We start from the raw sequence: 23,478 nt of genomic DNA on the forward strand, positions 1-23,478 counted from the left end.
CAGAACTTTAGTTCTTAAATAAAAGACATTTCTTTGTTGTTTAATGGGGTGGCTACTTGCCCCAGTGCCCATGGTCAAGGAGACTTAGAAATAAATAAATAAATAAACAAGAAATCACATGCTTCTGAATATTAAAGAACAGAACCTGCCTATCCTTTCTCATACTGATAAGTGCCTTCTTCTGCAAAGGTTCTCATCAACTCTCATAAAAATTCTTACTGGAGAGCTGCATTTACTGTGAGTAATAGAGGTAAAAAAAATAGAGGTAAAAAAAATAGAGGTAAAAAAAAAAAATGCCTTTTGAATTCTGAAAACCAAAAATAAGAGGTAGCTGGACATCTGGTTCTGGAAGCTTAGATGTATTTTAGAACATCCTTTTAGAAAACAGTAATTTTAAATTGCAAACTGGCTATTTCCTTGGTATAATACATATCTGTGGCGTAATGACCACATGGACACCAGGTTTCTTTAAGAATCTATAATTTCACAGAATCACAGAATTGTCTAGGTTGGAAGAGACCTCAAGATCATTGAGTCCAACCTCTGACCTAACACTAATGAGTCCTCCACTAAACCATATCCCTAAGCTCTACATCTAAACGTCTTTTAAAGACTTCCAGGGATGGTGACTCCACCACTTCCCTGGGCAGCCTATTCCAATGCCTAACAACCCTCTCAGTAAAGAAGTTCTTCCTAATATACAACCTAAAACACCCCTGGCACAACTTTAGCCCATTCCCCCTCATCCTGTCACCAGGCACTTGGGAGAATAGACCAACCCCCACCTCGCTACAGACTCCTTTAATATACTTATAAAGAGCAATAAGGTCATCCCTGAGCCTCTTTTTCTCCAGGCTGAACAAACCCAGCTCCCTCAGCCACTCCTCATAAGAGCTGTTCTCCAGACCCCTCACCAGCTTCGTCACCCTTCTCTGGTCTCGCTTGAGCACCTCGATGTCCTTCTTGTAGCAAGGGGCTCAAAACTGAACACAGTACATGAGCTGTGGCCTCACCAGAGCTGAGTACAGGGGGACAATCACTTCCCTAGTCCTGCTAGCAACACTGTTTCTTATACAAGCCAGGATGTTGTTGGCCTTCTTGGCCACCTGAGCACACTGCTGGCTCATATTCAGCTGACTATCCACCGATACTCCCAGGTCCTTCTCCGCCAGGCAGAGGCAGAGGGCATAACTTCAACTTTTTTGTATTGAGAACAGTCTCCCTTCTTATACCATTTGCTCTACAGCAGTACTTTTCCACTAACTATTCATTGGTCAAACAACTTTGCCCAGCAACCTCAAACACCCAGCGACTTCCATGTCTTAATGACTGGAGAACATGCAGTCTGAGGTGGCAAGGCATCTGAATCACTCTTGTTTGTTCCTTCTAAACACTTTACATTCCTGCTGGCCTCATCGTTAAGAGTCTGATGTTATTGCCAGCCATGGGGCTTGTTGACCCCCATGGCCACAATTCCACACAGCTTCCAGAGTACTTTCTCATTGCACAGGACTAAGTCCTAAAGTAAAACAAGAAGAATATATATTTTTTGTTTCTTCCATACCTGGTGCTTTCTGCTACTGGTTGTACCAGCTACAGCATTTCCTTTTTTTTTTTTTTTTTTTTTTTTGTTTCTTCACAAGTTTTGTGTTAAAAGGTGTTTTAGGATGGTGACATATAGTGTCAAGAACACTTCTTATTTTCTATCCCATGCAGGGTGGCATCCCTGCCTACGGTGGGGGCATTGGAACTAGATGATCCTTAAGGTCCTTTCCAGCCTGAGCCATTCTATGTTTCTATGATCATGTAAAAATCTTTAAAATTATTTAAAATTCTTCAGAAAGGTTAGTTTAAAGTAGACACAATTCCTCTACAGAGGTTTAAAAGCCAAATGGCCTTAGTTTGTTTAAGATCAATTTAATTAATGACTTGAAGTAAGTATATACTTGAGATGTTCAGTTGACAACTGAATATAAAAGGAAGGCATAGAAATTTTCTGATGTAACAATTGAAAAATATAGCAATATAATTATCTATTTTAAGAATATGAATAGTATGAATACTACACTTCTATGACTGTAACACAGACAGCTGTATTAGGTTTAATGTTGACAACTGTGGTGAACTTTTGACCTTACAGACCTGGGACCACTCTAACAATTTACACACAATTCTGATGTACTCTAATTTCTGCATACTTAGGGTTATGAAGTAAGTTTCATATGAGTCAGTTCTGCTCTATTCTTTCACTTTTTTTTTTTTCTTCTTCTACATCTTAATATTCCTTGACATATTACAAAGATAAAAGATGTGATAACCTTAATTTACCCATATTTCATAGATTCTTATTTGTTGTGGATGGAAATGATACACACTTCATTTGTAAGAGAAGCAGTAATGTTTTTTATTTATATAATGTGGTGATCTAACAAAGCTTAACAATGATTTTGCAGGATTTGGGATGGCAAGATATATCTTTGCCATCATACATATTACTTGTATATACTTATATTACTTGTACATATGGATAACTTGTATATCTACTGTATTGAGGACAAGGTCATACAAATTGTCAGGAGAACCTCCTGCTGGGCCATGAGGTTTAGAACAGACCACTTGGCATTATAAGTTCCTTCTCAAAGGAGAGCCTAGATTCAGCTGGATCCAAACTTAGTCCCAGATTTGGTCAACAGTTTATGTCTAAAGGACTCCTTGTTTTCTAAACTCCTTGAATCAAAGAGGTAAGGATCTCCTGTGGTGCAGCAGAATCCACACCTAGTCCCAGACTTGGTCAATGGTTTATGTCTATAGCATTGTATGTGCACAAAATGGTTTAGATTACTTAGCTAAGAGTTTGGGAGGGGGAGGAAAATGTGCATAATCAATCTAAGATACACTCTTAGTGAAATCTAAACTTAGTGAAGTTTAAACTTACAAAACTTAGTACTCTATTAATCACTTACTAAGAATCTGCTGTGGCAAAGAATCTCTCACAAAGAGTAAGGAATCTGTGCAGCGGGTGTAACCTTGAGGTGCATACCTACTCAGTAGGATATCCTGTCATAAAGCCTGCTGTATGAGCTTAGTGGGCTCTTGGGATACTTCTTATTTATGGTGTAAGATAATCTATTGCCTCATAGTCATATTTACATACCAACAACTGTTAGTTTCTTCCAAATTTGTCTTGAGTTGGACATTGACCAGCTCTGTGGTCAGGTGAGCAAATTGATCAGCTAGACCTTTGGCTACTGTGTATTATCTGTTTCCATCTGAATCCACACTGAGATGATTGCAGCCATCACAACTGGACACATTTATCACAAATGCCACCTGCAGTTATCACTTGAGCATGATCCTGACTTATGTTTGAGCAGGGATTTAGGTGAAAGGCCAGGTTGGTGTGAGGGAAGAGCACACCATCACAGTATATTTGGTAATATTAATATAGCAGCCATGATTTTTCACCAAGTGGTATCCCATTTGTCTAAATAAGTCCTCCAGAAATGTCATAACACTGCATCATAATACCCATCCATCATGACCTTGTTGCCCATTATCACAGGAAAATCACCAGTTTTCTGGACTTGCTGATTATCCAGCTTTTTACAAAGAGGTATACTAACCACTTTAAAAAGAAGACAAATAAACTGGGAACATTCCCATATATTATTTGCAGTTGGTTACTTCTCCAATTCTAAGTTCAATCCTTTTCTAAAGGAAGAATAACTTTTACTGGCTGTTCTCAACTAAAAAAAATCTAATAAAAAAATAAAAATAAATAAAAAAGGAACTTCACATTTAAAGTAATGATTTTTAAGTTTCCAGAGAATCATTGAATCTTAAGTAATTCATGACTCATTTTGTGTCAACCGATGTTCTCTTTCTAGTTAACAGTGGATAACCTTTCTAGTCAGACAGGAGAGAGAGATTTTTGCCATCTGATTAGACCTACACTGAACATCCTAGCACAGAAGGTCCAGACCACATGTCGTTTGCACCCCTGAGAAGCAGAACACAGCAGCTGAAGTGAAGAGAGAAAACTGTAATCATTCACAGATTTTGGTTCCACTGTCTTTGTAACCAAACTTTGAACACTGCCATGCATCTATTACATCATCTCTCAGTCTCCCCTTTACTGGACAACCTGAGTCCCAACACCTGGAATTTGAAAAAAATACCTCTATATCAGTATAAAAAACATAACCATATCCACCACAAACTAAAAGTTTAATTTGCATCAAATAGGAATAGGTTAACACTGAGATAGTCTGTCCTAAAATACTGAGTTTCACCGCGGAGGCCTGAAACTCATCAGGCCAGGATCATCAGAAAAGACCTTAAAACACAAACACAACAAAACAGGCACATTATTTGCCCTCTTGTAAAATTGCTGAGCTTTTCACAACCGTTGCAAATGTTTTAAGAATAGAGATCAGGTGTTATATCTTCTGCTAATATGCTTTGAAGCGGTGAATGTTTAAATGTGGTTTTTGCCACAGTAAGCAATGATGTGTTTGTGTGTATGTAGGCTGCTTGTCACTCTGACTGGCAATATTTGTATGCTAATGATATATTAGAGAACAGTAAGTCAATTTAAATTGCTTTTTAAAAATACATACAAATCAAACTACAATGGCTTGGGACTTTTTAAGACTAATCTAAAACAGAGAGAGGGTTCTGGTCCAATGTTTGATTTATGTTAACTGCATGTAGTGGTTTTAGTCAGCTGGGCAGCTGAGCTCCACCACAACCACTCTCTCACTCCCCCTCTTCCAAGGGAAAGGGGGAGAAAATACAATGAAAAGGGCTCAAAGGCTGAGGACAGGGAGATCACTTGACAATTGTCATCACGGGCAAAACAGACTCAACACTCAGAAATAATTAATGTCATTTATTACCTATTACTAACAAGCTAGAGCATTGAGAAACTCAAAACAAACTGAAAACAACTTCTGCCGAATCCATCCTCTCCCACGTCCTCCCCCCAAATAGTGCTGGGGAATAAGGAATGGGGGTTGTGGTCAGTTCATAGTGGTTTGTTTCCACCACGCCTTCACTGTCACTCTCTTTGCCTGCTCCAGCATGGGGTCCTTCCCATGGGATGTCATCCTTCCCAAACTGATCCTGAGTGGGCTTTCCACAGGCAGCAGCTCTTCAAGAACTGCTCCAAATATGGGTCCATACCACGGGCTCCATCCATCAGGTGCACACTGCTCCAAACTGAGTCCCCCATGAACAACAGCTCCTTCCAGGTCACCTGCTTCTGCATGGGCTTCTCTCCATGGCCTACAGCTCTGGCCTGGAGTCTGCTCTGGCAGGGGTTCTCCATGGGCCACACTTCGGGTCACACCCACCTGCTGCAGCATGGGCTAGTCCATGGGCTGCAGCTTGGAAATCTGCTCCGCTGTGGAGCAGGCAGGGTTTTTATCCTGCATCGGGGCCACTCGAGGCAGCCGAAAGAGCCATTTGGACCCGGCAGCCCCCAGGAGGGCAGCTGACAAGGTGTGGGTGGAGCCAGAAGTGGTGGGCTATTTAAGTCAGGTATAGCCACTGTTTTACAGTTGTTTGCTGAGGTGATCAGCTCCAGTGCAGAAGAGGATGATGGCGGGCAGGGGACACTACAGGCAGCTGAGGGAACTGTCAGGACCCAGCAGCTCTCCAGGGCAGCTTATGAGGTGTGGGTGGAGCCAGGAGCCATCTCCCTGCTGTACAAAGGCAGCTGCAGGGGAACACGAGCAACCATTAACCTGCCTGAGACTATATTTAACCTGCTTAGATGTAACGTCATTTCTGCAAATGACCATATGACTATTCCTGTTTTTTTTTTTTTTTTAAAACTCCCTCCCCTCCTCACCTTTTGTGTATTGTGTATATAAATAGCATCTGCATTTAACTTCATATAATTAGTAGAACAAAGTTATTCTGTATCAAATTGTCCGTGGCTCTAATATAGTGATTTAGTGAAGGCAACTACAGGACAGATAAAAAAGCAGAGGTCTTGGAAATGTGGGCAAATGATGGAGTATAAAGAAGCACAGGCAGGACATAAGAAAAAGAGGCTCAGCCTGATACTGGAGACCTACAATTACAAACAAACCACCAAAATTCTGCTAAATAAGTACAGACTTCTGAGCTGTGCAAAACCAGACAGAATTAAAAAAAAAAAGCAAAAAAAAAAAAAAGCATCATAAAAGACACATACTCTACATATGAATAACACACCGTACAGTCAATTTAGGTGTAATGCCAATGAAGAAATAGCAATGTTTAAAAAGTTTTAGCAAAAGAAAAATTGCTGTCATATAAATTCTAGAGTGAGTGGGAAGAAACCTTCTACCTCAACAGACTCATCCCAGCAAAACAGTCAGGATGCTAATTGATATCACTACCTTCTCCCAACCCCAAACCAAAGTCACCAATCATAGAACCTACAAGAGCCATGAAAGAGTTCAGGGGTAAGTACTAGGAGAACATGTGTAACAGTTTTATCTGTATTATTATTATGAAGACCTCTAACACTATTTTTTATTATTATTTACTCTTTCTTTCCTTTTGTGAAATAAATAGGTCTGGACTAATAATAATATTTTGTTTAGACTGTAAATATTTTTAAATCTCATTACATTAAGCTACATTAATTTTAATATTAAATAAATTATTTTTAAATGCTAATTATACTAACAATAATTTATTGTCTTTACAAATAAGATGTGTTATTTTTTCACCCATAGCAAGATTTTAGCTGTACAATCAGTCACATTAGCACACTGCCATAAAGACTGCATAGCCAGATGATGTAGTTGAAGTTAGATACTGGTGTAATCTCCACGCAGATGGCAACTCTAACAAGTTTCTTACTGACAGCATATAAACAGAGATTTTCACAAGCTAAACATTTTGTTAAATCTGGCAGCTTTTGATAGGAATGGAGCAACACCAAACCATAGCCTTGTAAAACACCACTCCATTTTCCAGCAGGAAAAGCAATAGCTTATCTTTAGGAAAAATGTAATTTAAAAATAAATAAATAAATAAATAAATAAATAAATGAAAATCATGGGCAAAACAATACGTTTTTTTTCCAATCATCGCCTGGGCAATGACTGAATTGTTTTAACTGAAACTTTAATTTTGACTCTAGACAAATGCTTTGTGTTAATAAGTGTCAACCTGAATAACAGCTCAAGTTTGGTAGGTAAAATTCAGCTGAAATCAGTATTTTAGAAAACGGAAACTGAAACAACACATATATAGAGAAATATATATGTGTATATATATATATATAATTACATGTAGAAAATAAATTCTAGGCCGCAATCCTAAAACCAGAATAAGATTACATTAACACTTGCTTCATGTTCCACATGACAGAACCAAGCTTATAGAACCAAGGACATTTTAGCCTCTCATAACAGCTGAGTCAAACTGTCCAAAGGGATATTCCATACCATAGGGCATCATGCTTAAGAGTAAAACTGGGAGGAGCTGGGCAGGGGGATTGGTAGGAGCAGGGTAGGAGGACATGGCTGCTGCTTGGGAACAGGATAGGCATAAGTCTCATCTGGTGAGAAATTGCATTCTGCATCACTTGTTTTGTATAATAATAATAATAATAATAATAATAATAATAATAATAATAATAATAATAATAATAATAATCTATGTCCTATTAAACTGTTGTTATGTCAACACACAGGGATTTGCATGTACTCTTTTTCTTCAACTGTCTTCCTCATCCCACTAAGGGTGATGGTAGTGAGCAAACAGCTGTGTGGTTCTTAGCTGCCTACTTTCCTAGTTAAATATATTAAATCATATTAAATAGTTAAATAACAAATTATATTGTTGTTGTCTATGTACTGTGTGTTGTTTCAAATTAGGAGTGATGCTCATATTATCACCCCTTTTAAACTGAGCAGACAATTTCAAGATAGGGTGTTTCATTACAGTTAGTTTAGATAGTTTTCATGCAAGGAAAAAATACACAAAATTCTTCTGAGATTGACATAGCTGTGAACACATAAAGAGGTTTGTCCAAATTCATAGAAAAGTAGAAATCAATCAGGGATATCAGAGCTACAGGCTGGGAGATGAGTGGTTGGAGAGCTGCCAGGCAGAGAAGGACCTGGGAGTGATGGTGGACAGTCAGCTGAATATGAGCCAGCAGTGTGCTCAGGTGGCCAAGAAGGCCAACGGCATCCAGGCTTGTATCAGAAACAGTGTGACCAGCAGGGCTAGGGAGGTGATCGTCCCCCTGTACTCGGATCTGGTGAGGCCGCACCTCGAGTACTGTGTTCAGTTTTGGGCCCCTCACTACAAGAAGGACATCGAGGTGCTTGAACGGGTCCAGAGAAGGGCGACAAAGCTGGTGAGGGGCCTGGAGAAGAAGTCCTACGAGGAGCGGCTGAAGGAGCTGGGCTTGTTCAGCCTGGAGAAGAGGAGGCTCAGGGGCGACCTTATCGCTCTCTACAGATACCTTAAAGGAGGCTGTAGTGAGGTGGGGGTTGGCCTGTTCTCCCAAGTGCCTGGTGACAGGACGAGGGGGAGTGGGCTTAAGTTGCACCAGGGGAGTTTTAGGTTAGATGTTAGGAAGAACTTCTTTACTGAAAGGGTTGTTAGGCACTGGAACAGGCTGCCCAGGGAAGTGGTGGAGTCACCATCCCTGGAAGTCTTTAAAAGACGTTTAGATGTAGAGCTTAGGGATATGGTTTAGTGGGGACTCATTGGTGTTAGGTCAGAGGTTGGACTAGATGATCTTGAGGTCTCTTCCAACCTAGAAATTCTGTAATTCTGTGATTCTGTGATATTATTACCTGACAAAATAAATGACAAATTCCTCAAATAATCCTGTTTAAATAGGACAAAAACAAACAAACAAACAAACAAAACAAAACAAACAAACAAAAAAGGTTGCCATTTTAATAAATTATTTCCAAAGTTTTAAAAATATATTTTACATTCTATTTAACAGAAAACCATGTATATGAAATTGAAAGTAAAAATCTTGGCCTATTTTTTATTATTATTATTTTTTTTTTTTCTGTAGTACCTTCACAAAGGAAGGCCATCTTAACCTTGTTATCAGGACCCTAACCTGGGATTTGGGAATTTGGGTGATTGCACTTTCTGCATCTCAGTTTTACAGTTTCATAAGGGGAGAGTCCCAGTCCACAAAACTTAAGAAAATAGGTGTTCTCAGGCTCCTACATGTTTGGTAGTAGTACTGATATATTAGAAAAGAATATTATATTCACATATTATTGCTATTTATTCTGCTTTTAGATTATTTAATTTATTAAGTAGTTTGTATGTCTAGCACACTTACAGTATAGTTATACATAGTTACATTATATATAGAATCATAGAATCATAGAATATCCTGAGTTGGAAGGGACCCTTAAGGATCATTAAGTCCAACTCTTGACACCGCACAGGTCTACCCAAAAGTTCAGACCATGTGACTAAGTGCACAGTCCAATCTCTTCTTAAATTCAGACAGGCTCGGTGCAGTGACCACTTCCCTGGGGAGCCTGTTCCAGTGTGCAACCACCCTCTCTGTGAAGAACCCCCTCCTGATGTCAAGCCTAAATTTCCCCTGCCTCAGCTTAACCCCATTCCCGCGGGTCCTGTCACTGGTGTTAATGGAGAAAAGTTCTCCTGCCTCTTGACACATCCTTACGAGGAAGTTGTAGACTGCGATGAGGTCTCCCCTCAGCCTCCTCTTCTCCAGGCTGAACAGGCCCAGTGACCTCAGCCACTCCTCGTACGTCTTCCCCTCCAGGCCTTTCACCATCTTCGTAGCCCTCCTCTGGACACTCTCCAACAGTTTCATGTCCTTTTTATACTGTGGTGCCCAGAACTGCACACAGTACTCGAGGTGAGGCCGCACCAGCGCAGAGTAGAGCGGGACAATCACCTCCCTTGAGCTACTAGCGATGCCGTGCTTGATGCACCCCAGGACACAGTTGGCCCTCCTGGCTGCCAGGGCACACTGCTGGCTCATATTCAACTTGCTGTCTACCACGACCCCCAGATCCGTCTCTTCTAGGCTGCTCTCCAGCGTCTCATCGCCCAGTCTGTACGTGCAGCCAGGGTTTCCCCGTCCCAGGTGCAGGACCCGGCACTTGCTCTTATTGAACTTCATGCGGTTGGCGATCGCCCAGCTCTCCAACCTATCCAGATCCCTCTGCAAGGCCTTTCCACCCTCATGCAAGTCCACAACTCCTCCAAGTTTGGTGTCATCAGCAAACTTGCTCAAAATACCTTCTATTCCTACATCCAGATCGTTTATAAAAATATTGAAAAGTACCGGCCCTAAAATGGAGCCTTGAGGGACCCCACTGGTGACCGCCCGCCAGCCTGACGCAGCCCCATTTACCATAACCCTTTGGGCCCTGCCCGTTAGCCAATTGCTCACCCATCGTATGATGTTTTTATTTAGCTGTATGGTGGACATTTTGTCCAGTAGGATCCTATGGGAAACCATGTCAAAAGCCTTGCTGAAGTCCAAAAAAATCACATCAGCTGGTTTCCCTTGGTCCACCATACAGGTGATCTTATCATAAAAGGAAATCAGGTTAGTTAGGCAGGACTTACCCTTCACAAACCCATGCTGGCTGGGACCAATGACTGCTTTGTCCCCCAGGTGCGCCTCAATAAGTTCGAGAACCATCTTCTCCATGATTTTACCAGGCACTGACGTGAGACTGACAGGCCTGTAATTGCTAGGGTCTTCTTTCTGACCCTTCTTGAAAATCGGCACAACATTTGCCAGCTTCCAGTCTACCGGAACCTCTCCAGATTCCCAGGATTGTTGAAAAATAATTGAGAGAGGTTCCGCAATGACATCTGCCAGCTCTTTCAGCACCCGGGGATGAATCCCATCCGGACCCATGGACTTGTAGGGATCCAGGTGGAGTAGCAAATCCTGCACACGTTCAGGGTCAGTTGGGAGTTTGTCATCCCCACTGTCCCGGTCCTCCAGCTCAGGGCACCCTGGGTCCCGAAGCCCATCATCGGCATTGAAGACAGAGGCAAAGAAGGCGTTAAGCGTCTCTGCTTTGCCTATGTCATTGTCTGTGAGGAGACCTTCCCTATCAAGGAGCGGCCCTATGTATTCTTTAGTTCTCCTTTTTCCATTCACATATCTAAAAAAACCCTTTTTATTTTCTCTCACAGACACAGCCAGCTTCAATATAGTTACATTATAGTCATATTAATACACATATTAAACAACAGCAAAGTCTTCACTTGCAAACATGCAAAGCTACTTAAAATTCTATCTTTTTAGGTGTTCTGGTTTCAAATACTTTTAAGAATGTTATTTACATAAGCACATTATTATTTAGAAGATTCTTAAAATGTAAAATGCTGTCAAGCCTCCATTTTAATATATTAAAAGACCTTAATTTAAGAGCTTCAGACAGGATTTTCATCATTCAGGAAACAAAACTTCTGACCCTGGAGAAAATATCATGTAAATAACAACTCCAAATCACAACTCCAAATATTGACAATAACTCCTATTGGAGTTATACTCACTGCTTGCCTATTCAAGGGCTACAGAACCGGGAGGCAGACAGGTCAAGCTTCCTTTGTGCTTTACAAGTTTAATCAATCAAAATAAAAGTTATCAGTGAAAAATTGTTTCTTGCTTCCTGTGTCTAAGACAACTGTAAGTTCAGACTGTCTCCAAACTCAGTCACTGCTCTTTACACACACAAATGGAAACATTATAAGATATCATAAAATTAAAAGACAAATCATAACTAATTCTACTCTGACAAATTTTGACCTCATGGAGGACTTCAGGAAAGCTGCAAAACGCTAACCTTGACCTTCAGGATGTACTAAAATCAGGGATAATCAGTCGATAATCATGATGCTTTCCTGGGAAAGAATAGAAGTTCTCATCCAACGGGTCTTCTAAAACCTAGTGAGAATCTGATCCAGACTCAAATCCTTAACCTTGCTTAGAAATTAAACCTGATTACCGCAGATGTCAAGATGAATAGGTTGATGTCAAGATGAGTAGTTGTAGATGTCAAGATGAATAGGTTCAATTTTTGGTTTAACGACAGAGTTCTGGTGTCATATGCTCGCTTTTCTGTGTCTTGGTTCTCAAACGGAAAATGAATACATAACAAATCCTTTCCTTGCATTTTATCTACTACAACTCTGGAACAAAAAAATGGCCTAGAAAGATACCTTCACAAAAGCATCCTTGTGCCAGGGTATTTTTAACTGCTGTAAAATAAACAGTAAAAGTCATGTCTGTTAATGCAATGAGAAATGAAGTCATACCATTTATTTTACTGGGATATGTTTGTAGTTGTTAAGATTGCAAGTGTTTATTTTAGATCTAAAATAATCTTCTGCTTTCACTTTTGCATTTGGAAATACTTGTGAAATATGTAACCTAGTTTGCTCAATGTTTATCTGGTGGTTTTTTGTATTGCAAAATTTAGTCTCAAGTCCTTAGAAATTTTGTAAGACAGCTTGACGATTTTGTTTTTGCTGTGGTTTATTTGTTTGTTTTGTTGTTTTTATATGTTTGGTTTCCATAAAAATCTTTCATAACGTGACAGGGAAGTATGTGAAACTATTTGAAAAGTATATGCTGAATATGTACCAATTTAAAAATGAATCTAGTGTGCACTTAGCTGCAGTCTGGAATAACATGTAATATGTCCACAGTCTAGTCTAAATCATCAGAATGATCAGAAGATCATTTCATTTTACTGGCATATTTCTTTAGCTTATCATATTATATAAAATTCAACAGTGTTCAGCACTGTTGAGAGAAACCTTAAAATTGCTGCTATCTTAGCCAGCTTCTTTGATACTGAGATGAGCTTCTAAGACAAAGAATTTTAACATGATGCTGTAAACAGAATGTCAGAAACATCCAGCAAAATTGAATATGCTGATGCAGAACTACTGGTGCTAATTTCACCTTGCACATCATCAGACAGATTTATTTATTTATTTATTTATTTATTTATTTATTTATTTATTTATTTATTTATTTTTGCCATGACATTTACAACTCTTGATTTCTTTGTCTAACCTCATAATAGGAAAATATTTATTAAACAACTATAAAATATCTCCATGATTCTACATTAAATAGTCAATAAGAACATGATTTAGAAAAATAAGTATTTCTCCATTAACCCTTGCTAGTAGCAAGCATTTCCAGGGTTAGCAATTTATGGTTATCCTCCAAAAATCTTCAGACTGCCAGAAAACTGAAGAAAATGATTGCATCCTTCGTTTCACTTCTAACATTAAAATCTATTCTATTCAACAGCAACTGTAGAAACAAAACTAATGCATAGGCAATTAGAAAATCTACATATTAAGCAAGTCTGTCAATCCTGAAGAGACCTAGGTGATAGTCTAGGTCTCCAAAATTTGACAAAATTTGGTAAGGCTTAAGGTATATTCTCATCTTTACACAGAAACTTTATAGTTACTCATGCCATATTTAAAATGCCATAGTTTGTCTAAGGTAAATGAAATCTTGTATATTAGTTGTTTCTTCTCACCAGCTATTGGATAATAACGAAGAACTCCCCTTCATTATTAGACTGAGAGGGTGGTGTTTATTTATTTATTTGTTTGTTTGTTTGTTTTAATTTGTTTGTTTGTTTTTAGTAACATGAGTTTAAAGCATACGTGGACTTCATCACTATCTGTAATCAGCAATAAACTTCCTCTAGACTAAAGTCTATTTATGGCTTTCAGAGAATAAAAGAGACGTGGAGCGAATAAGCTGCTTATAATTTATAGAAGTTTCCTAAATACGACTGTCAATCACCAAATTGCTAAAGGAATGCTCTTACTCTTCTAAAACACTTTGTAAATCAGATGTCAAGCACTCATATAAAGTAAACTTGCTAATTCAAGATTTCATAGAATCATAGAATAATAGAATATCACAAGTTGGAAAGGACCAACAAGGATCATCGAGTCCACCTCCTGGCACCATACAGGTCTACTCAAAAATACAGACTGTATAGAGACTGTATAGACTGTATATGTCCAAATGCTTCTTGATCTCCAACAGGATTGGTACAGTGACTACATCCCTGGGGAGCTTGTTCCAGTGCACAACAACCCTCTCGGTGAAGAACTTTTTCCTGATATCCCCCGTCACAGTTTGACTCCATTCCCTTGGGTCCTATTGTTGGTCACCAGACAGAATAGATGAGTGCCTGCCCCTCTGCTCCCCCTCATGAGGATACTGTAGACTGCAGTGAGATCGCCCCTCAGCCTTCTCTTTTTCCAGGCTGAAGAGACCAAGTGACCTCAGCTGATCCTTTTATGTCCTCCCCTCTAAGCCCTTCACCATCTTTGTAGCCCTTCCCTGGACACTCTCCAATAGTTTCACATCCTCAAATGAAAAAGAACTGCTCACATAAATTTTATACATAGTTTGAATAAAAAATATAATACATTAAGTTTCTTTTCCTTCTATGTCTTTATATATTTATTTTAAAGTCTCTTGCAAATATTTTGCAAATACTGTAATAATTCGAGATAATAATTTATTTTGCTGTCATACTAGAATGTTTTCAGAGATTTTATTTATTTATTTACAGTATCATATCTTACCTCTCCCTATTAACTTTTATTGATATACTCACAACCTCTCTCTCTTTCATCTTCTCCCACTCTGTCCTGGTTTCAGTTAGGAAAGAGTTAATTTTCTTCCTAGTAGCTGGTAGAATGCTATGTTTTGGATTAGGATGAGAAGAGTGCTGATAACACCCTGATGTTTTAATTGCTGCAGAGCAGTGCTTACACCAAACCAAGAACTTTTCAGCTTCTCACTCTTTCCTGCCAGAAGGGCAGGCTGGGGGTGCAGCAAGAACTGGGAGGGGACAGACACAAACTAGCTGACCCAAACTAGCCAAAGGGGTATTCCATGCTATCTGACATCATGCTAAACAATATATAGGAGTGGCTAGCCAGGGTGGGAGGGCCAGACTGCTCATGGTTAGGCTGGGCATTAGTCAGCAGGTGGTGAGTAATTGCATTGTGCATCACTTGTTTCATACACATTAGTCTTCTTCGTATTATTATAATAATTATTGTTATTATTGTTATTATTATTATTGTTATTATTATTATTGTTATTATTATTTTTCTGCCTTAATAAACTGTCTTTATCTCAACTCACAGGCTTCACTTTCCCATTTCTCTCCCCCACCCCAGAGAGGGAAGGGAAAGTGTGAGCAAACAGCTGTGTGGTGTTTAGCTGCCATCCGGGTTAAACCACAACACACTCTCTCCCATTTCTATTTTTCCCAGGGTTTCTTAATCGTTGTTCAAAGAGAACAGACTCATGGAGAAAGTATACTGTGTTATACTGTCTGTTAAAAAACAGATCTGGCAAACTGAAAACCATCCTGCCTTTATCTTCTCTGTGAGCTCACACTTGTTATAGAAAAGTATTATTTGTTGACGTTTGCCAGGGAAGAATACCAGGGGAAATAAAAATATTCCAAGTTTAACTGAGATACAAGAATTAATCAATAATAAAATAATAAAACCCTGACATTACATGGATGAGAGGTATGTTTTAACATGGTTCCCTCCATATATGTTATGATATATTTATACTAAGAATTTCTTATCATAAATCATTTCTGTGTGGGCATAGTTCTTTTACTTTGCAGTTTAACACTGATCATCTTAGCTCCTACCATGTAAAGGAAAATTTGTGGGACTCCCTCATAAACCGTCTTTGGACAATCAATTCTTTGTGCAACCACAGTTGTCTCCTATGTTTTATTCCATCAGAAAGGAATAACCACTTAATTAGTGCACAAATAATGTTCCTTTTTCTTTTTTTTCCCCTACCAGTTTGTTTTCCACATTAAAAAGTTTACTGTTTATTTTCTTAATCACTGAATATATGTATGTATGCTCATGTTACATTTTTTTTTTGACATTAATCTTTATAATATAAAAGGAGATAATTTTATAATATAAAAGCTGTTTTGTTTTTTTTTTCATTTTTTTTTTCTTTTTATAATATAAAGACATTATCAGTGGGTGCTTTTATGTGTGTAGAAAGAATGACACCTTAGAATGTAATGTCACTAAGTCTGGAAAACTATATTCCAAAAAGATGCAATTACATTCTGATTTTAAGACATGTTTAAATGAGAAATTGAATTTCCCAGCATCAGAAATCAAATTGTTCTGCAGTGTCTTATAAACTGCATTTTAAATTTTTGTTTGTTGTCAGAAATCAGCAAGCTTCATAAAATTCATCTGAAATGAACCTCCAAATTTGTAAGACCTCACTTACTTGGTGTTGAGGCTGTTCAGCTCTTCCGCAGTGGGTGCCAACATTCTGTCCATCAAATTCAATGTCTAGACTTTAAATGGGCAGGAAAGCAGGTGCCTTTTGCTCACACCTGGAACAAAATATTGGGTCAGTTAGGTTTTGTATTTTCATAGTCTTCCAAGCGCAGTAAGATATTACTTTGCCTGTCTTATTAGGGGTGCATCACAGAATTACATTCTTATTTTCTCCTTGAATGTGTGATGTAATATGTATATAAACAAATGTTGCAAAGAATATGTTATTTTGATCTTCTTATATATATTTTTTTCTGTTTCATTCATTTGTAACAGTTAAATTTAAATAAAATATTTATTTATATAAGGTATATATTTATAAGTGCTGGTACTGAAGACAGTCAACTCAGAATATCAAGCAGTAGAAAAAATAAGTGTTTCAGAGAACAGTTATTTAAGTGTACACAAACAATGAAGTTTAAAGTTTATTTAGATGAATACAATTGTTTCCATTTTCTTCACCTTACATTGGAATATTGTCTTCAAAATTTTGAGAAACTATTTTTAAAACAGAAGGCTAATGATAAAATGAGCCACTTCTCAGCTGCTGTCACCTCTGAAAAGGCATAAAAGGAAAGTCAAAGATAACTGAAAATATATTTATGTATATATCCATATACAAAAAAAGGGGGAAAAAGAAGATTCAAAAAGTAACAGACTAGTCAGTATCACTCTAGTCTACAGCAAAAATATAGGAACAGGTCCTCGTGCAAGCTATTTGCAAGCACAAGGACAAGGAGAAAATGCCAACTCATTTACCGAGTGTAAACTGAGTAAATGGCCAGTGGGTTACATGAGAGCTGTGAAAGCCACAAAGTTTCTCAGGCATCCTAATAAAAGTTAGTACAATTAACAATGAAAGACAAACCTATATATTTATTAAATATTTATTCCAGTTACATATACAAAATTTTACAGCTTCCACACAGTTTCTTATGCATATTAGAAAAGACAGAGAGATATATGTAGACAAATGTGTGGAAAAACACAGACGGAAAATAACTGTCTTTCATTATATCTTCAATACAAATATATATTTATACACAATAGTATATATTATAATAGTATATATTATAATAGTATATATTATTATATATATACAATCCTATCTAGGTGATGTGATATAGCTATAGCTCAAATTAAAAAAAAAAAAAAAGAAAAGAAAAAGCCAAACAAACTGAAATCACCATCATATTACAGCTCTCAGGGGTTTTACAACACAGTTTGCAGTTTTCTACATAGAGCATAAGTTTTCACAAACTCTCTACCTTATATTGAGATTGTATACTATGCTATCACCAGGAACAGGGTAGCAATGTTCCAAAAATCACAGATAGTTTATAAAAGTTTCAGATCTTTGTACACCAACATTTCTTGCTGTACAGGTGTAGTGGGTTTATGTGTCAAGGATTTGTTAGTGGGGGGAGGCATAGGGGTTGTGGGGGCATAGGGGTGGCTTCTGTGAGAAGAATCCAGAAGTTCCCCCATGTTAGATAAGGGCCACACCACTGGCCAGAGCCAGGCCAATACAATAAGTGCTGTTGTTTGTGCGTCTGTGAGAGAATATTTAAGACAGAGAAAAAAGAAAAAAAAAAAAAAAAAACTGCTGAGGAACAGCAGCTGGGAGAGAGAGAAAGTGAGAAACAGAAGAGTGAGAAACAGCCCTGCAGGTGCCAAGGTCAGTGAAGAAGGAGGGGGAGGGGCGCTCCAGGTGCGGGAGCAGAAGTCTCCTGTGACCTGTGGAGAGGACCGTGGTGAAGCAGGCTGTCTCCCCACAGCCTATGGAGTACCATGGTGGAGCAGGGTTCCACACTGCAGCCCATGGAGGAGACCACGGTGGATCAAGTGGATATGACCTGAAGGAGGCTGTGGAGGACCCCCACCAGAGCAGGCCTTGGGCCAGACCTGTAGCCCATGGATTATTGGATTAAACCAATTTTATCTCTCTATATATATGTTATTTTTAACTAGCATTGTAATTTTCATCACTGTATTCTTTCTTCTCATAAAGCTGCAGCATGAACACTTAGCAAAATAGTTTTGTATGAAGAATAATTATTACAATTCAGAGAAAACACTCTATGCATGAATTATTAAGCAAAACAACAAAGCCTGAATTCCTATTTCAAGTTCAAAATTTAACTTGATTTTACCACAGAGTGTGTATCTGTTGAAGTCATGTTACTAAAATAAATACATATAAGAGTATAACTGTTTACCCAAATGGTAATTTTCTCCTTGGGAATAAGCAAGTAGGTACCGGTATACTAAAGAAAAGAATTTGAGATTGATAATACATCAAGTTTATATATGAGTTCAATTTTTGCAGTCCAAATTTTAATATAATGTGAATATAGAGAAAAACTAAATATTCCATGAGTAATTAAAAAGCAAAATCAAACCCATAAAATTTCAATAACACTTGTTCCATTCTATAGCTGGTCAATGAATTTGTTAATATATTATAAAAAGCCAAAATAAGCCTATAGAACTAATATGAAGTTATCTTCTGACAGTTGAAAGCTTCTTCCACTCTGTTCTAATTCAGACGTAAAAAAAAAAAAAAAAACAAACCAACAAAAAAACAGTCTCTTCACCTTAGACACAAGACAATTCAATGCAAAGTCTACAGCATTACTTGGACACTTTGCAAATACATACTGATATGATCAGTAACTTCACTCTCTCAGACACTTTTTGCTACTCTTTTGATCGGCATAATCTTTAATGAAAGTTATGCACATGTAGAAATACCCTTAAAAGGCAAGTAAATTTAATGCAATAGGGCTAATGTTTTGAATATAGATAGCCTTGAATATGGAAGAGAACTGAACTGGAACTTCTTTCTAGTTGATATAGTATTTTATTAATTTTGACAGATAGTATTAAAATAAATACATAAGTAAATAAAAAATAATAAAAATGAAGACTTCTTCAGTAACCTGACATCTCTACAAGTAGGAGAGTAGTCTGATCTGATGATGTGACCCTGATACTTTTAGATAGGAAAGGCAAGTAGGTGAAAAGTGGAGGAGAAAATTGAATCTGTCTGAACTGCTTCAAAACCATAAACTCTTTCAATGTAACAGGATAGGAAAACAAACAAACAAACATGAAAAAGCAAACATGAAAGAAACATAGTAGAAATCAACTCAAAAACCAACCAAACAAACAAAAAATAATGTGTTTTGCAACAAGTCTAGCCTGGAATTTCCCATGGCAGAAGAGTACATGTGACATTTCCATAACTGTGACAATGACCTGTGAGTATTGTGAGTAATGTGAGAATGTGAGTACTGAATTGTCATCTGATGCTAATGGGTAGAAATATCTTTTTATTATTATTATTTTTATTTTATTTTTTATTACTCCTAAATTAAATTGGAAAACAAACTTGTGTGGCAACAACACCCTAAGATGTTCTTACATTCTTAGACTTTTCTGTATGAATAAATAAATAAGCAAACATTAAATAAATAACTAAATAAGTATAGGTGCACATTTTCTATTCCAATGAAGCAAGTAACATTTCAACTTCAGCAAGTATGAATACTCTCAGCACCACCTTGCCAATCAGACCAGCAACTTGTTTTTCTGTTTTCTGACAGGGATACATTTTGTCTGAAGTTATTCTTGCCCATACTTTTTACTTTTTATCAGTTGGGAATAAAAGGTAACATCACTTCTGCTCCTAAATGAAAGCAGCACATAAGTAGGAAGCTTTGGTCTACCTACTACTTCTGTTAACCACTACAGGAACACAGTGTACTATTGTTTCTCTATGTTGTTATGTATGCTAAGATTCCCTGCCAGGAGAGCTAATGTATTTATATTTTCTTAGTGAAGTGTCTGGATAGCCAGGTGCCACTGTATAGCAGAAAACAATTAAGATTCAGCAATGACATTTACATACATGCTTCTGGCCACTGCTAATTTAAATGTATTAAATTTAGACTTATGATGCTGCTGCACAGAGAGAAATTAGATACTAAAAGAAGCACTTTCAAGAAGAATAAACATTTGTCATTATATCTGCTCATAAAAGTGGAAAAGAAAAATAATGAAGAGGTCCTAGCACAAAAGTCCTTGTTCATGTCAAAAGAATGGAAGGAAACATTCAGTTATGCTAGATATCACATGAGACACTGATATTATAGCTTGTTTGAAAAATTAAAATAAAAAGAGAGTACCTTAAATCCTGCATGAGTAATCACAGAAATAATACATTAGTGATCATTTCCAACTAATGAATATTTGCATGACATTTGTGATTTTTGAAAATGGAAAAATGGGAAAATACTGCCCAAGTTCTTCATATAATCATAAAATCTTAACTACTGGTCTTATACTGGTTTGGGGTTGGAAGGGACATTCATCATTTAGTTCCTATCCTCATGCCATGGACAAGGACACCTTGCACTAGACCAACTTGCTCAAGGCCCCATCCAACCTGGCCTTGAACATTTCCAGGGTGTCCACAACTTCTCTGGACAACCTGTTCCAGTGCCTTACCATCCTCTGAGTAAATAATTTCTTCTGAATGTCTAATCCAAATGTAAACTCTTTTGATTTAAAACTGTTAACACTCACTGATAAAGTGTTGTTCCCTTGTAAGTCCCCATTAAATACTGAAAGGTCTACCTGTTCTTTAAGGTCTCCCTGGAGCTTTCTTTTCTCTAGGCTATACAACCCCAGCTCCCTCAGACTGTCTTCACTGGAGAGATACTCTAGCCCTCTGATCTTTCTGGCCCTCCTCTGGATCCACTCTAACAGATCCATGTCTTTCTTATGTCAGAGGCCCCAGAGCTGAATGCAGTGCTCCAGATGGCATCTCACAAGAGTGGAGTGGAGGGGGAGAATCACCACCTTGAACGTGCTGGCCATGCTACTTTTGATGCAGCCAAGGATTCAGTTTACTTTCTGGGCTGTAAGAGCATGTTGCGGACTCATGCCCAGTTTTTTTTTTTGTTGTTGTTGTTGTTTTTTTTTTTTGTCTACCAGTAGTGGATGAATTTCAAAAGTATAAATTAAATTAAAAGGGAAAAAAAAAAAAAATTAAGGATATGACATGATATTTTATATGACATAATATATAAATATATATATTTCTTTTTCAGATTCTGTAAATGCTGGTAATAACACTAAGTTCAGAAAACTTTCTGAGGTTAGAAGAGACCTGGTCCAACACCCCTGCTCAAGCAAGGCCACATACAGCTGTTTTCCCAGGACTGTGTTCAGGCAGCTTTTGAAGATCTCCAAGGAGGAAGACCCCACAATCTCTCTGAGCAACTGGTTCCATTACTCACACAGTACAAAAGTGTTTCTTGATATTCATAAGGAATCTTCTGTGTTCTGTGTTCCAGCCCTGTCCTGGGCACCACTATAAAGAGCCTGGCTCCATCCTTTTTGTATCTTCCCTTCAGGTATTTATCAGAGATATCTTAATTAGCCATGTCTGTCTTGTACTGGGGGACCAGAACAGGACACAGCACTCTGGGCATGGCGTCACCAATGCTGAGCAGAGGTAAAGGATCACCTCCCTAGATTTCCCCCAGTGCTCTTCCTAATGCAGACCAGCATACCATTCTTCCTTTCTGCAAGGGCTGCTGACTCATGTTTAACTTGATGTCCACCAGGACTTGGAGGTACTTTTCTGCAAAGCAGCTTTCCAGCTGGTAGCTCCCAACATGTACTAATGGGAGTTGTCCCACCTTCCAGGATTCAGGATTTTGGATTTTCCTTTGTTGAACTTCAAAAGATTTCTTTCAGGACATTTTTCTAGGTCGTGGAGGCCCTTTTAGGTAGCAGGACAACCGTCTGCTTTATCCACCACGTATTTTAATTTTGTGTCAATTTTGTTTTACAAGCTTGTTGTGGGTTCACTCAGCCCATTCATCCCAATCATTAATGAAGATTTTAAATAGGACTGTATCCAGTATAGACCCTTGAGATACAACACTACTTACTGGCCTCCAACCAGACTTTGCACTGCTGGCTACTACCTTTTGGGCCCAGATGTTTAACCATTTTTTTTACCCATGTCACTCCATCCATCTAGTCTGTAAGACTCATTTCTATTTACTATTATATAGCTTCTCTAAGACTTCATTTATTCTGCATCTTTTATCTGTGATTGTGATCTCCAGATGTATTTATCTGATCACAGCTCTCATTTGTGTCCTCTTTTATTACAGATAGGCAAAAAATCTCAAGTTAATAAAATAATGTGAATACGTCATGGATTAAGTTACCTGAAAGCATCATTCTTAAAGATTTTCTTCTTTCTCAATAGCAATGCATCTTACACTTTAAATGTAGATAAGAATGTAATTTCTCTCTTTAATTAAAGTATCAAAATATTTGACTTACTTCCTATAGACAAATATATTTATACATACATATATTTCCTATAGACAGATATATATATATTTCTAGACATATATATATATTCTTAAACAAAACTTTTTTATTTCTTGAAGCTTGTCTAGATTAAGTTTACAAGTTATAATCAATAATGTCACAACTACACCAAAAGCATGGCATTGAAAAATCACAGAAGTAAGAAAAACATGAAAAAAAAAAAAAAAAAAAAGCTTCACAGACATAAACTTAACTTATCTTCTATCTTTATATATAATATGTATTTCAGAATTTTTACTGGTTGCACCAGCATAAGCTATTTGCATTACAAAATTTGGGAAATCCATGCCAGCCATTTCTGTTACTTTTTTATTACCAGTCATTGTCAGTTTATAAAGGTTTATATTTATCATCAGAAAGTCACATATGATTTCCTCTTTTGTATTTCTGGAGGGAATAACAAAGCTCCTGGAGTGAGCAAAGATCATAAGCAATTTCCTGTAACAGGTCCTCAACAGAGTATGACATTGTAAGTCTCCCCCTGCCCTGAAAGCTGTGTGTCTTGCTGCCTGTTTTACTGACCTCTCAAAGCAAGTTCTCCAAATTTTCTTGATATAACTGGAACGTTTCCATGAACTGCAATAGCTTTTAATCAAGATTTCAAACCACAAGAAATGTCATGCTTGAGATTGGAAGAAACTTGACAAAAAGATGATTTTGCCACCAAACAATACGGAGAGA

General features: G+C 37.7%; 1 long non-coding RNA gene across 3 annotated transcripts in view; it reads right to left on the minus strand.

Moving 5' to 3' along the window:
• Positions 1–23,478, minus strand: part of LOC137848357 (uncharacterized) — a 527,539-nt gene that overhangs the window by 214,398 nt on the left and 289,663 nt on the right. For all 3 annotated transcript variants that reach the window (XR_011091309.1, XR_011091311.1, XR_011091310.1), the window contains exon 4: positions 16,325–16,433. This is a non-coding gene — a long non-coding RNA (uncharacterized lncRNA). The remainder of the gene's footprint in view (positions 1–16,324; positions 16,434–23,478) is intronic.

The sequence above is a fragment of the Anas acuta genome, chromosome Z (assembly GCF_963932015.1).
Source record: "Anas acuta chromosome Z, bAnaAcu1.1, whole genome shotgun sequence".
Taxonomy (NCBI): Eukaryota; Metazoa; Chordata; class Aves; order Anseriformes; family Anatidae; genus Anas; species Anas acuta.